Genomic DNA, 14006 nt, shown 5'->3' on the forward strand with positions numbered 1-14006 from the left:
CCAGTACTGAGAGCCTCGGTTCATTGGCATTTCTGTACTGGGAGCTTTATTGATTGGTTTCTGCATTTTTTTTTCAATAGAATTACTTTTCCCTATAAGGTAGGCAAATCTTACTAAAATTATAATAGTTTTAAAATAAATTATTTAGATGTGGTTTGGGTAACTGATTAAATTGTCAATGATCTTCTGCTTTCTAAACTTTTACTCTTACAAGTTGATTTCTGTAATAACCAGTTCTGATATTGACTAAACAATGCCATCAAGTGTTTACTTATGTTGAAACTTTATTGCTGGAACAGCACAGCAGGTCAGGCAGCATCCAGGGAACAGGAGCTTCGACGTTTCGGGCACAGGCCCTTCTTCAGGAATGCGCAGAGAGTGTTCAGCAGGAGAAGATAAAAGGTAGGGAGGAGGGACTTGGAGGAGGGGCGTTGGAAATGTGATAGGTGGAAAGAGGTCAAGGTGAGGGTGATAGGTCGGAGTAGGATGGAGGCGGAGAGGTCAAGAAGAAGACTGCAGGTCATCCCCTTCCTAGACCTTTCTGTTTCTATCTCAGGCGACCGAATCAACACGGACATCTACTACAAACCAACCGACTCCCACAGCTACCTGGACTACACCTCCCATCCTGCCCCCTGTAAAAACGCCATCCCATTCTCCCAAATCCTTCGTCTCCGCCGCATCTGCTCCCAGGAGGACCAGTCCAAAATACGTACAACACAGATGGCCCCCTTCGCCAAGGACCGCGGGAGGTGTGGGCGCAAGTGTTGCACCTTCTGCGGTTGCAAGGGAAGGTGCCGGGAGTGGAGGTTGGCTTGGTGGGGGGTGTGGCTCCACTTGCTTATGTTGCTCCATTTTCTTCACGAAACATAATGTAGAGAGCTGTTACAAATGAATTTTATATTTCTGCAGTTTTACAGACTTTACTCATTTCTGCTTGTTGTTGGGTTGATGTAATTGTTTTTTGTTTTTAATTGGTTTTGACTTCTCTGGTTTGCCAAGTAGAATTTTGGCTTTATCTCAGATTTTAGTTCTTCAAACTTTTCATTCTTTTCTACTCAGCACTGTGACAAATCCTTGATCTCTGATTTTTTTTTTAAATGTCTTAGACTAAAATGAGAGATAAAAGTTACAAAATGTATGAGAAGAGGCAATTATAATGGAAAACAGTTGATTGATATTCCTTGATGTGTGCTCGGCAATCACCCTTACCTTTAGCTTAGCTCCTCCAATGGATATAAAGCATTAAAAAATAAAGATTTTCGTTGTCTTAGGTTGATCAGCTCTGATGGTTAGACAGGTTAATGGGTGAAGGGAATGTTTTATTAAGTAATCTTTTCCAACTTCTCCTTTTTGGCAACTCATTCCATAATCAGTAATGACACTTCTCTTTTTTTTCTTATCAGTTCAATTAGCTTATTTTCAGTTGGAAATTATATGAGGCTGGGGTTAAGAGATGGATTATGCACAGTCCTTCACAGACTACAATGAATAACTTTAATTCCTTTCATCTCAGGAAGAGATGAAGTCCACGGCTAATGAAGATTATTGTACAATTTTTATATTTCTAAATTAAAATGATGAGCTGAGAAAAGGATGCTCGGCTGAAGAGCCAGGGCAGGCATGATGACCGAATGGCCTCCATCTGCACTGTGATAATTCTGTGATCATTCAGCAAGCTGTTTTTCCCACAGTTTGGTGCCCTTTACTCTCTGAAGGATTAAACAAGTTGAAGAAAGGTGTGTCAGTTCTAAGACAGAGGTTTTCTGATCTGTGTCTGTATCAATGTCTACATGTGTATTTCTTACAGGGGAAGGAAATGAATCTGAATTGATTGTTCTGCAGCAAGATGCCAACTGGTTTGCTATTCAGTGTCTTTGTTCTTCGACTTTCACTTATTTTCACAGAACGTAAGTGACAAATTTACACTGGGAACATGCATATACTTTTACTCTATTACGTATTTCATTAATGATATTGTTTACTAACCTGAAGGGAAGTAAAAACTCAATACTTTAATCCAGGTTTGTAAGGTTACTTGACAGGTACCAAAAATTTGTAACAAACAAGAGGGAGCTGTGGAATAATTGATTCTTATTGTCCTCCTCTCCTGACCATAACAGTGATTGGTTTTTAAAATTTACTTTCCTTCTTCTCCTTTCCATTTTACAAGAAGGAAGTGGGGTGACTCCTGAAACCTCATTTTAGTAGTCAAATTAAAAATAACCCACAGCAAGCTGCATCCAAGAAAGGATGGAAAGTGGAAGGAAAGAAGTTAGTAATTAAAAATAACTTCTAATAAAATCCAAGAGAGCAAAACTATTCCACAAATATTAGCATCCAGGGAGTCAATGTCCTGTTGAGTTTCCTTCAGTTAGCTGTGCCTATGTAGGAGCTCAGAAGCCACCAAATTGCTGATAGAAATTGTGGTTAGCTGGGGATTGATTTGCTTCACAGGGAAACACTGGTTTGGTTTCAGACATTAAACTACTGCGAGATATTAAGTTGAGGAGCAGGCAGCTATCTGAGCTGAGAACTGCTAACTCTAACTGTGGATATGGATAACTGAAGAGTCATTGGAACAACTCAATCTGGAATGATTGATTATTTTAAGATATTTAATTGTCCTAAATTATGTGGTCGACCTGCAGAGCTTAGACATTAACTGTTGTTTGTGCACCTGCTTAGCTCTATCACATGCTAATTTTGCTATTTGGCATGCAAGGCAACTTGTGTTGTAAATTTACCAAGTTGGTACTTCACTTTTCAATATACCTGTTGCTGCCTATGGTTTTCTAGGTGAGGAGGTTTATAGATTGTGGCTGAACATAATTCTACTTCATTCCTGCAAAGTCCTACACTGCCTCATGCATGTACAGACTTGAGTTACTTAATGTGGTCAAAATCGATCCTATTCGGCACAGGAGCAATGCCCTAAACACAATGCAACAGATTGACTTCAGGACTCTTGTGGCACAGTGTAGTGTCCCTACATCTGGGCCAAAAGACTCAGGTTGAAATCCCATCAGCTGCTGTGGTATGCCATAAGATGTTCAAACAGCTTGACTGAAAATATTAATAACATTTTTCACTGTGAGGTTATCCACTTTGGGAGAAAAGACAGGTTATTATCTAAATGGAAATAAGTTTGGAAAGGATGATGTGCAATGACACCTTGTTGTCCCTGTACACCAGTCACTGAAAGGAAACATGCAGCTGCAGAAGATGGTGAAGAAGGCAAATAGCATGCTGACTTTCATAGCGGGAGGATTTGCATCCAGGAGCAGGCATGTCCTGCTGCAATTTTACAGGGCCTCGATACAACCGCATCTAGAGCATTTTGTACAGTTTTGGTCTCCTTATTTGAGGAAAAATGTTCTGGCTATGGACAGATTGCAATAAAGTTTCAACAGACTAATTCCTGGAATGGCAAGACTAATGTATAAAGAGACTGGATCGGTTAGGACAGGAGTTTAGAAGAATGGTGAGGGGATCTCATATGAAACCTGTAAAGTTCTAACAGGACAAGACAACTAAAGCACAGTCAAGATGGTCTCAATGACTAGGGGATCCAGAACAGTCACAGTCTAGGGACACAAGGAAGGGCTTCTATGATTGAAATGAAAAGAAACCTCTTCTTCCAGATAATGGTGAGCTTGTGGAATTCACTCTCACAGAAAGTGGTTGAGGACAAAACACTGAATGTGCTCAAAATGGAGTTCAACATAGTCCTTAGGGTTAAAGGATCAAAGGATCAAAGGATATAGGGAGACGGCAGGAACATGGAGTTGGATGGTCAGCTAAGATTATACAGAATGGCATGGCAGGCTCAAAAGGCCTAACAGCCTACACTTGTTCCTATTTTCTATCTACACTTAATGTGAAGGCAGGATGAGGTCTGTTTGCTGGTTACTCCTGATTGTTTTGTCATCGACTGATGTATCTGCTACAGACAGATTGGTGAGCACAATGTCAAATATGTTTCTTCCCTTTGTTGTTTCCCGCAGGCACAACTTAGCAGTTATAATTTTTTGGATTTGGCTAGCTCATTCAGGAATCGTGCTACTGAGACACTGTTTCTAGTGGACATTGAATTTCCCACCTTGAGTATGTTCTATGTCTTGTCACCCTCAATGTGTCCTCGGCCAGCTGAGCAGGGTTGTGGGTGAGAGGTAATAATCAATAGAAGTTTCATTGTCCATATTGACCTGATACCGTGTGACTTCATGGGGTCAGAATCAATGTTCTGGACTCCGAGGGTAACTCCTTCCGCATTGTGTATCACTGTGCTACCACTTCTAATGAGAGTGGCTAAATGGTGGGATGATGCTGGTATCTGGAATTTTGTCTATAAGGTACATTTCACTGAGGATAACTATGTAGGGCTTTTGTTTGATGAGTCTGTGAGACATTATCCCAATTTATGCAGCAGCCCCAAATATCAGGAAGGTTGGCCATAGTGGGTTGACAGTCCTGAATTTGCCATTGTTGTATCCAGTGACTTGGTTGGTACTGGGTGATTCTTCTGGTTTAATTTCTTTTCTCAGATTCTGTAGCAGGATGACATAGACAAAGGTGAGGGCTGTAGATGCTGGAAACCAGAGTTTAGATCAGAGTGGTGCTGGAAAAGCACAGCAGGTCAGGCAGCATCCAAGGAGCAGGAAAATCAATGTTTCAGGCAAAACCGTTCATCAAGAATAGAAAAATGCAGGATGACATGAGTTGATGGTTTGTTAGGCAGGTTCAGAGGCCATTTAATAGTTAACCACAGTGGTTCAATTTGTGGGCCAGGCTTGGTTAGGATTGCAGAACTTTCTTCCCTCAGTGAACCACTGAGGTTTTTACAATAAACACCAATAGTTTTATGGTGACCAGTTAGCTTTTAATTCCAGATCAATGAATTGAATTCAGATTTCACCTTCCGTTAAGGTGGGATTCGAACACATTCCTCCAGATAATTGACTTGGAGTCTCTGGACAACTGGTCTGGTGATAAAACCTGATATCACCACCTCCCCTCGTTTTAATGTGTCACATTCATTCTATGGAGCATTTTCTAAATTCATTGCATTGTAATCAAAACGGGAGTTTGTAATTGAAATGGGAGGAGTGCACGGATTTTCTCTCGTCTCACATTCCCCAGGTTCCAATATGTGACACCTTTTCCATAACTAAAGAGCAGTTGGTTTTCTGTGTTTTTTGTCATGCTTGCTTCTTGAGTGGAGAGGATATATTTGTTTCATTCCAATCTCATGGAAACTTTCCTGAATTGAAGGAATTTTGGGAAATTAACACCAACACATCGGTGACCTCAGTAGCGCCTTGTTTTAAAAGCTGAGGATGAAGTCTATCTGGATTCAAAGACTTGCCAACCCACAACTCCATCAGTTTGTTCAATAACACATCCTTGGTCATTGTAATATTGCAAAGTTCCTCTCTCCCTTTCACTTCCTGATTGACAGCTATTATTAGAACATTGTTTGCATCCTCTAAAGTGAAAAAGGAAGTAAACCAATTCCTTACTATCAACAATTAACTCTACAAACACTTACTTTACTCAAACCTTCCTTTTAAATACTTATAGAATCTCTTCATATCCATTTCTAAACACTGATGTTTTCTAAACACTGTTTTCCAAACACTAAAATCTTTTCTAAACACTGATGTAATGTTTTCCTCCTGTTTAATCTTTTCATCATTCATCATGCTGTTGTTTATATTCTGACCTGCCACTCATCTTTGTGACATTTAGTGATTTTTACTTAAATCAATACTTTCTTTAACTTATTTAATAAATCACAGATGATGGGTCCTCCATTTAGAATTTTTCTCTATCTTAACATTATCATTATTCTGACTATTCAAAAATCCCCAAACTGCTCAATAAGTTAAAGTTCTAAATTGGAACAAGGCCAATTTTGACAGTATTAGACAGGAACTTCCAAATGTTGATTGGCAGAGACTATTCGCAGGTGAAGGGACTGTTGGGAAGTGAGAGGCCTTGAAAAGAACTCATATCACAGGAGAAGAGATGCTGGAGGTCTTAACATACATAAAGATGGATAAATCCCCAGGATCTGATCAGGTATTTCCCAGAACTTTGTGGGAAGTTAGAGAAGAGATTGCTGAGCCCCTTGCTGAGATATTTGTATCATCGACAACCATAGGTGAGATGCCAGAAGACTGGAGGTTAGTTTATGTGGTGCCAAGAAATGTTGTAAGACTAAGCCAGGGAACTACAGATCGGTGGTGGGTATCTTGTTGGATGGGATTCTGAGGAAGAGGGTTTGCATGTATTTGAAAAGGTAAGGAATGACTAGGGATAGTCATCAAGGCATTGTGTTTGGGAAATCATGTCTCACTAACTTGATTGAGTTTTTTGAAGAGATGACAAAGAAGATTGATGATGACAGAGCGATAGATATTGTCCATATGGACTTCAGACATGTGCTCTCATCACATCCCGAGATTCATACTTAGTGCCATGTGCCGTCACATACATACTCTCAAAGTCTCTCTCCATCAGGACCACATTGTGCTATTTCAGAGCTGCCCTGCCTCCCAGTTCCACATCATTCTTCAAATGTTATAAATATTTTGCCTATGGATTCTATGGATTTGCTGTTCCTTTCAGGCATTAGGAAATGTAAGCTGTAACTACTCAGATACCCACGCACCTCTGGAACCTTCCTCCCCTCCCCTTCTCTCTGACTCCATCCTTTCTTCTATCCCCACCTCTTCTTGAGTCTGATTTCTGATGACTCACCGGACTTGCTTTCTTGTCACAGATTTTCCCAGATCTGCTGATTTTTTTCCAATAATTTCTCATTTTCAACCAAGTATCTCTGTGAGCTACTTTTCCCTCCAATGATGGATTTTATTTAGCCATTGCTTGTGTCTTTACAAGTAAAGGAAATATTTCTAGGACCTTTTTCCTGTAACTGCTGTTTCCTTGCCCTCTCTTGATCTTTCTGTCATTACTGGAGAACCTACAACATTCACTCCTGCCAAATCATTGCTTGGAAGTAAGACAACTCTGTCCATGGATAAACTATGGACAAACTTAGCAGTTACTGCTCCAGACATTAGGTCATGCACAAGCTGCACTCTTTACAAAGGAATATGTAAACACTCCCTGCTAATACCGCTCATTAAAACTTTGGTATTCATGTCCATTTTTACTGATCTTTTGAAAGTACAATTCCGGACTCTCCAAAATACTTCAAACGCACGTCCACAAAAAATAAATTAAATATGAAGAGCCCTAAAACGCATGATATTTAGTATTTAACAATTTAACAATACAATGGTTTGCAAGTTAGAATGAAATGGCTAAAATGGACAACAATATGTTGATGTTAATAAGTTTAAGAAAATTACGAAGAACTAGGAATAATTTATTTTGTTACAATCCCAGTTAATGGTTTCATTGGACAAATCAGATCCCTGAATGAATCTTGGCTTGATAGATTGTATATTTGCTTTGATTAATTAGTTTATGTGATGTTTCATCACAGAAACATATTCACACAGTTTTGTAAAATTTCAGGAACAACATACAGAATAAAGAATAAATTAAGATGCAAGCTATCAAATTGTGCAGGGGAGTCAAATAAATCTTCAAACACAAAGCAAAAAAAGTTTCAAACTGTTTTCCAATGATTTGTTGTAGACTCAAATTCACGAGATCAACCCATTAAGTTTCAATTTATCTGACTCTTTTTATAATATTTTTGCTGTGGATTGAGTCTATTGCAAGGCTGCACACATGAACTTACCAGAAATCTGAGAATCTAATCTTCTTCAGTTAAATTACCTTGCAGAAATGTGGATGCTAAATTCTTCAACTGAGACGAATGGTTTCCTGAATTGGTTTGATAACCTTCTGACTTCTGAACTCAAGCCTGCTCTTTCCTGAACTTAACTTTTTTTTTAGAAAAAGCATATTCACTCCATATTATTCTGATCTGAAAACAATGTTAATGGCTTTCAATGTCTAATACTATCTGTTATAAAACCAACAGTATAAATTGTTTATTCCACAGGGAGTCATCTGCTTCCTGAATAAGGTGGATTTAGGTCCCTGTTCCTGAATGATTCTCTGGTTTGATTGTTATTTTAGAATACAAATCACATGACCGCATTAGAAAGTATTGTGAATAAATAGATAACTAAAATAATCAAGAAGATCTGAGCTCATTATAATCCACTTGTCCAGACATGTTATAACACATCTTTGAGCCATTGAGACTTGAACCCAGACCTCGCTCCTTGCCTCAACCTCTCCTCACCAGAGCCTTTGGTCCCAGGCTCCCACTGCTAATGAGCTTGAGGTATCAGAAACAGGCCTTTTGATTCCTGAATTTGTCATTCTTCCTCTGACAGTGACCTCTTATTCCATCCAGCCCATTTTTTTTGCTGTTGTCCTTTAAATATTTGCAGATGATGATTTAAAGATGGAAATACTATCTAGTAAATGACGATGGTGAACTTCTGGTTTAAGATGTGACTGAGATAACCAAACAACAGCTGGAAGTAGACAAATGCATTGCAATCAATTGTCACTTCCACAAAAAAGTACAGGATTCTGAAGATAAGACACTGGGAATGAGTTTCCAAGAGCGGGTTTGTCTTTGTCACATTCCAAACTCAGGGGAATTGCACTCAGGAAATGCTTATTCTTCTCCTAACTCAAGAAACCTTGATAGAGTGAAAACAGACTAGAGATGTGTTATGAAGGTGATCTGCACAAATTCCTCTCCCACTCACATGTGTCACCCTGATAATGTTCCTTGTGGACCAAGAGTCATGAGAGAAATAGAGGAAAGTCTGCAGAAGAGTTATAATGGACTTGAAACATTAACTCTGTGTCTTCCTCCACAGATGTTATGGGACCTATTTTGTTTCTCTGTGTAAATAATTTAATGACACAAATTGTTACATAAATTAGATGAACACATTGTGGTTTGATATTAAAATGTTACCATTTTCTTCTTTCTAACAGGAAACTTAAATGATATTTATTTTTTGGATGGACAAGTTAATATTTCATTAAAAGGACCAGATAATCCTGGACAGGGTACTTTTATCTGGGAATGGGAACCACACTCTGGGCAAGAGAAACAGCAGCTGATTACTTTTCAGAAAAAGATGAGCTGGTGGAAAGCAGAATGGAATGAATACTAGAAAAATAACAACTTGGATCAGTGGTTAGAGGAGGATCCTGATTCTATTGGTCTGAGACTTAGAAACCTTGCATTTAACCTTGCAGGGTTGTACACTCTGCTTCAGACACAGCCGAGTAAAACCATCCTTAAAAGATACAACATTTTCGGGATCAAAGGTGAGACAACATTTCAAAAGATTCAATAAACTGAGTCTCTGTAAATAATTGGGCATGTGATGATGGAATTACATGAGCTTTAGTCACACAATGCAGAAAAAAGCATCTCTCATTGAAACACCACGGGTTACGCTCTGTTCATTATTCCTTTTGAAATTGTCAATATGAGGAAAACTATATTGACAATTTCACCAGAAACAGTAATCAGAGCAATCTAGATAACAGTAAGTCTGTACACAAGTCACACTCTTAGTAATGTACTGAACTTTTTTTTACCAAACTATTTGATTACTTCTAGTAATTTTCAATGAAACACTGTTTATAACAGATTCCTGTTCTGTGACCTGCACATCCCACTAGAACTTGTGGCATTCTTTTGCTATTTCCATAATTATTGTTGGGATCATTGCAGTATGGGGACCTGTTACATTGCTGCCCTTCCACTCTGTTCCCTGTCAAGCTCCAGCTCTCATATTTGCTTTCAATCCTGCCATTATTTTGAAATCTGACTTTCCCTGCTCTCGTTCCAATCAATGATGAATATTTTATTAACTCAAAGGATGGGTCAACATATCTTGGCCATCCTTGGTTGCCCTTGCTTAGTTGGTGGTGAGCTGCCTTCTTGAACCATGGCAATCAATTTGATATACACGGTGTGGATCAATGTCGACACATTTTTGGGTGGTTGATGGATCATCTTACTGACCACTTCCCCACTACCCACACCACAAAATCCAATGTGTGATTGAGTTAAATTTCTGCATTTAAAGCTTCAAATTTTAAAGAAGGCAGCTACAATTCAAGTGTCAAAAGCTGATGGGAAGAGTGCACTGGAAATAACTGGAAATAAATTTCATGATTGTTACAATTGTGAATGATGACCAATTTAATCATGAGGTGAGTTCATATCTGACTGTGACCACTGTCTTTCTTTTATTCATTCATGAATTGTGGATGTAAATTGGCATTTATTGCCCACTCTGAATTACCTAGAGGACAGATAAGAGTCAACCACATTGCTTTGGGTCAGGAGTCACGTGTCAGCCAGGCCAGGTAAGGATGGCAGGATTCTTTCCCTAAAGAGTATTAGTGAATAACATGTTTTTTCCTGATAATCAATAACTGTTACATGATCATCATTACAGCCTTAATTCCAGACTTGTATTAATTCAAATTTCATCATCTGTCATGATAGGATTCAAACCTGGATCCCCAAAACATTACCTGGGTTGCTGGATTAATAGTCTCGCAATAATCCCATAAAACCATCTCTTCCCCATCTAAAATAACATAAATTCAAACCAGATTTCATTAATGAACAAAGAAACAAATTTTTTTTTTATGTTACTAAAATTACACTGGCAAGAAGAGATGACTCATTCCTAAGACACAAACTTAAACTATGTCCAATTTAATTCCAAACAAATTGGATTCACAAAAAAAGACAAGGCAATGTTTTACTAAAGGTGTACTGCAAGGATCTGTTTTGGGGCCACTGCTGCTTGTCATTTTTATAAATGACTTGGGTGAAGGTGTAGGATAGGTTAGTAACTTGCGGGTGACACTAAAGTCGGTGGAGTTGTGAACAGTGCAGAAGGATGTTGCAGGTTACAGAGGGACATAGGGAAGCTGCAGAGCTGGGCTGAGAGGTGGAAAATGGAGTTTAATGTGGAAAAATGTCAGGTGATTCACTTTGGAAGGAGTAATAGGAATACAGAGTACTGGGTTAATGGTAAGATTCTTGGTAGTGTGGATGGGCAGAGAGATTTCGGTGTCCATGTGTATAGATCCCTGAATGTAGCCACCCAGGTTGAAAGGGTTGTTAAGAAGACATTTGGTGTGTTAGCTTTTATTGGTAAAGAGATTGAGTTTCAGAGCCATGAGATCATGTTGAAACCGTACAAAACTTTGGTGCGGTCGCACTTGAAGTATGGCATACAGTTCTGGTTGCCGCATTATAGGAAGGATGTGGGAGCGTTGGAAAAGGTGCAGAGGAGATTTACTAGGATGTTGCCTGGTATGGAGGAAAGGTCTTAGGAGAAAAGGCTGAGGGACTTGAGGTTGTTGTCATTAGAGAAAAGAGGGTTAAGAGGTGACTTAATAGAGACATACAAGATGATCAGAGGATTAGGTAGGGTGGACAGTGAGAGCCTTTTCCTCGGATGGTGATTGCTAGCATGAGGGGATATAGCTTTAAAATAAGGGATGATAGATATAGGACACATGTCAGAGGTAGGTTCTTTACTCAGAGAGTAGTAAGGGCATGGAGCACCCTGACTGCAACAGTAGTAGACTAGCCAACTTTAAGTGCATTTAAATAGTCATTGGATAAACAAATAGATGGAATAATGTAGGTTAGATGGGCTTCAGATTGGTTTCACAAGTTGGTGCAACGTCCAAGGCCAAAGGGCTTGTACTGCGCTGCAATTCCTATGCTCTATGTTTTAAATGAATATCATGGAAGGAAAATAATAGTTAAAAGACACAAAGTCCGTGGATCAGAGCTTAAACCATAAAGGGGGAATTAGGTGATCTTCTCACATTCTGGCTTTATTTTTGGTGATGGTATTATGCTATTGTGATGTTTAATTTGGCGGCCATTTAGTTGAATTTAGATCTTGGCTTGAGTTAGCAGCTCTCTCTTTCTTTCTTAATATTTGGATGATATCTGTTGCACTCTCCATGGGAGAGAGAAATAGTAGTCTCACTGATTTACAGGCTTTTAGAAGTTCTGAGAAACAATTGATGTCTCTTCGCTCAGTTCATTGACAAACTGCCAAATGAAAACAATCCAAAGGAGGTTGCTGGGCAGTTTCTTTTCACTACCCGAAAGTGCCTAGGACTGAAACTTATTTTTCTATTGGCTCAGTGTTGGTTTAATCAGTTTGTGTGGAGGGTTTCTCGCTCTGAGGCCGAATGAGATCTTTTGCTCTGTCTTACCAAAATGTCTACTTGCCTCCCCGTGGCACTCCTATTCCCTGATTCCAACCCCAACCTACCACCTTTCCTTCCCTTCCTGAAAGAACTCACCTCTCACCAGATATCTGCCAAACCCCCACATCTATGGTCACGTCCCATTTTTGAAAAGCCGTCGTGCACCCGAATAAGCTTAGGCATTCCAAAGCTGCCTGAGATGGGGAAAATTGTACCTTGGTTCTCTAACAGGGGCCCAGAGATCTGGGAGAGAGGAACATGCAGGGGAGGTTTGTCCTGTTCCTGGGTAATTTGTGTTGGACTTTGGCTCAATCTACAAACTTACTTTCTTCTATGTGTGAGCCAAGTCCTGCGTGTTCTTTTAAATGAAGCAATAGGAGAAGATATTCGGTCTCACACTCTTAATTTATTTTACACAGTAAGTGAACAAAGCATTCAGAGCTCTGGGTCTAAACCCCTTTGTCCCTGACAAACTACAAAAGTATGCCAGTTCAAAAAGAAAGACCTCGTTTTGTCCCTGCCCCAGTATTTTATACAATAAAAAACGTCATATATACAATAAAAAACGTCATATAAACACTGAGGTAGAATTATCTTCTGATTGGGTGTTAATCTGACTCCTTTCCCCACCTTCTTACATTCCTAGCTGTCCGACCCCACGTGACCTTCTTTTGCCCGCGAAATGGGGCATCACGTGGCCTCCTCGACCCACTTCCGAGGCGCGAAACGGGATGTCACGTGATCGCCCGCCCTCTTCCGGGGCGCGAAACGGGACATCACGTGATCGCCCGCCCTCTTCCGGGGCGCGAAACGGGACATCACGTGACCCGTCCACACCTTTCCGGGGCGCGAAACGGGACGTCACGTGACCAGTCCGCACTTTTCCGGGGCGCGAAACGGGACGTCACGTGACCAGTCCGCACTCTTCTGGGTGCGAGACGGGGACGTCACGTAGCCACGCCCCGCACTCTTCCGAGTTCAAGATGGGGACGTCACGTGGCCACGCCCCTGCTTGGGTTACAGAGTCACCACAGTTTTAAATACTGAATCCATCCAGAGTCACAGCCAACCTTCCGTTTTTAAAGTAAGAAATATATTTACAAGTCCCCCTTTTGGTCTCATGAAAATGAGACCAACCAACCAGTTCTATACATCATATTCGCTCTCTGATGCATAGTCCATCTCCTTGCTAAAGCCATGGTTTCCGTCTCCATCTGTGACATCTGGTAAGATGGGGGAGCCTTCCCTTCAATTGCTGTAATAATTACCCTGTTTAACAAAGATCTAATACAGGGAATACAACAACATCCGCACAACACTAACAGAATAATCATACCCCCGAGGGACATAAACACAGAGGCAATTAATCCCTTCCATTTCCCAAACCATGAATCGAACAGTCCTCCTAGAGGATTGTAAATACCCGAGTGTTCATGCATTTCTTCAGACAAGATTCTTAGTCCTTCCAAGGCTCTAGTGACCGAACCATCAGATGCCGTATTGTTGGGGATGAACGTACAACATTGATCTCCAAACATAGAGCACACTCCCCCTTTTTCTGCTAACAACATATCTAAGGCCATTCTATTTTGAACTGTCATCAATGAGGTTGCTGCCAATTGTTCAGAAAGTCCTGCCACCGCATCTCTATTTCTATTAGCGAGCCTAAGTACATTGTAATGTACATAATTAATTCCGTCAACGTTTTTATTCGGCGTAACTGGGAATAA

General features: G+C 40.1%; 1 long non-coding RNA gene across 1 annotated transcript in view; it reads left to right on the forward strand.

Annotated features, from left to right (window-relative positions):
• Positions 1 to 1818: 1818 nt before the first annotated feature.
• Positions 1819 to 14006, forward strand: part of LOC122556495 — a 14371-nt gene continuing 2183 nt past the window's right edge. Inside the window, exons 1-2 of the long non-coding RNA XR_006313547.1 lie at positions 1819 to 1910; positions 9004 to 9342. This is a non-coding gene — a long non-coding RNA (uncharacterized LOC122556495). The remainder of the gene's footprint in view (positions 1911 to 9003; positions 9343 to 14006) is intronic.

Source organism: Chiloscyllium plagiosum, chromosome 14, assembly GCF_004010195.1.
Source record: "Chiloscyllium plagiosum isolate BGI_BamShark_2017 chromosome 14, ASM401019v2, whole genome shotgun sequence".
In the NCBI taxonomy this organism is placed as follows: Eukaryota; Metazoa; Chordata; class Chondrichthyes; order Orectolobiformes; family Hemiscylliidae; genus Chiloscyllium; species Chiloscyllium plagiosum.